The sequence below is a fragment of the Myotis davidii genome, unplaced genomic scaffold (assembly GCF_000327345.1).
Source record: "Myotis davidii unplaced genomic scaffold, ASM32734v1 scaffold1915, whole genome shotgun sequence".
Taxonomy (NCBI): domain Eukaryota; kingdom Metazoa; phylum Chordata; class Mammalia; order Chiroptera; family Vespertilionidae; genus Myotis; species Myotis davidii.
In genome coordinates, this window is record NW_006286237.1 from 905973 (window position 1) to 907407 (window position 1435).

At 60.4% G+C, this 1435-nt stretch overlaps 1 protein-coding gene across 1 annotated transcript in view; it reads left to right on the forward strand.

The window, feature by feature from the left end:
- PPFIA4 (protein tyrosine phosphatase, receptor type, f polypeptide (PTPRF), interacting protein (liprin), alpha 4) overlaps window positions 1–1435 on the forward strand; it is a 30440-nt gene that overhangs the window by 25985 nt on the left and 3020 nt on the right. The window lies entirely within an intron of this gene.

The window sequence follows — 1435 nt, forward strand, 5'->3', positions numbered from 1 at the left end:
CCATCCAAGAGTGTGCTGACTTCTCTGAGCTGTTCACGTCCGGCCTGTGCCCGTCCTGCGGGCAGTGGGGCTGGAAGTGCTGCCTCTGAAAGGCTTCCGCCTGTATTTGTCCTGAACAAGCCGGGCAGCCGGGAGGGAGCCTCTTCCCAGCCTTGAGGGGTGGAAAGTGCGCGCGTTCGCCAGCCTCCGCTCTGGTGGTGTCGCGGCTCTGATGTGCTGCCCTGGCCTCAACTGTCTCTGTGGACTCGGCCTTCAGCCTTTCCTCACAGACTCGCCTCTGCCCTGGTCGCTGTCGGACTGCGGCAGCTGTCGGGGCTCTTGAGATGCAGCCCCGAATCCCCTCCGTGAGCTCTTCTGGGAGCAGATGCGTTCTGGCTTGTGGGAGGGGCGGCTCTGCGGTCTTGGAATTCTGGGTGGTGGGTGGCCTTTCGGGGGCGCTGGCAACACAGAGCCAGTGTGTCCACCAGGCTCTGCAGCCACAGTGGAGAGCACAGACCCCCGTTCTCTAAGGAGCGCCTGGATGTCCCCCAGATGCGGCTTCCTGTGTTTGTCCCCCTCCAACCTGGTCTGCACTCCCCACCCTCAGCCTGGGGGGCTCCAGTCGAGCGGGTCCTCCCCGCCATGGCCCCGCAAGAGTGCCACACGGTGCGGGACGTCCTCCCTCTCCCTCCCGGCCGCTTGGAAAGGGTTCCCAGGACCGAGAAGGGTGGTCTCTAGGGAGCAACACGGGGGCTGTTTTCACCCAGAAATGGGCCGAGTTCTCCGTCTTCCGTTTCCTGTCTCCGTGTCACCGGGTTCTGTGAACGGGATTCACCCGTGAACAGGAGCAGGGTCCAGTCCTTCTCACTCTCCTGACCCTTCACGGCTTAGCTGTTGGGGAGGTCGGATCCGGACCTGTAGGAATCCTTCCTTAAAAATGGTTGCTAATATCTTGTGGCATTTTTGAAAACTTGCTTATTTCTGGCATTTCCCAAATCTCCCGAGTTAAACTCCCGGGCCTCGTGGGAGGACCTCTGTGCCCATTCAGCCCTGGGCCACCAGCCGACGACTGAGCTGCCTCCAAGTGAAGCGTTTGCTGTGGTGTCGTGAACCGTGGCCCTTCACCCTAGATCAGCTACATCCTGTTCCCCAGGGCCGACTGCTGCTCACTTATCCCGCCCAGAAAGGCATGATGTGCACTTGATGCAAAACGTGGGGTTTGCCCCCAGTAGGTGAGGCCTGCCTTCCGTGTGTTCTGTGACCTACTTTTTAAAAAGCCAGTTTCCTAATTTGCTCTGTAGGAAGGAGCCCGGTTCACAGCTGACTTGTGAGAGGGCCCTGAGGTTTGTGCGGAGGGGCAGATCAGTCGGAGGGTTAAATGCCCTGAAACCGCGTCTGCGTGGACGTGGTCCCTAGGAAACAGGTGGCAGGCCGGGCACAGCTGGCTGACCACAAC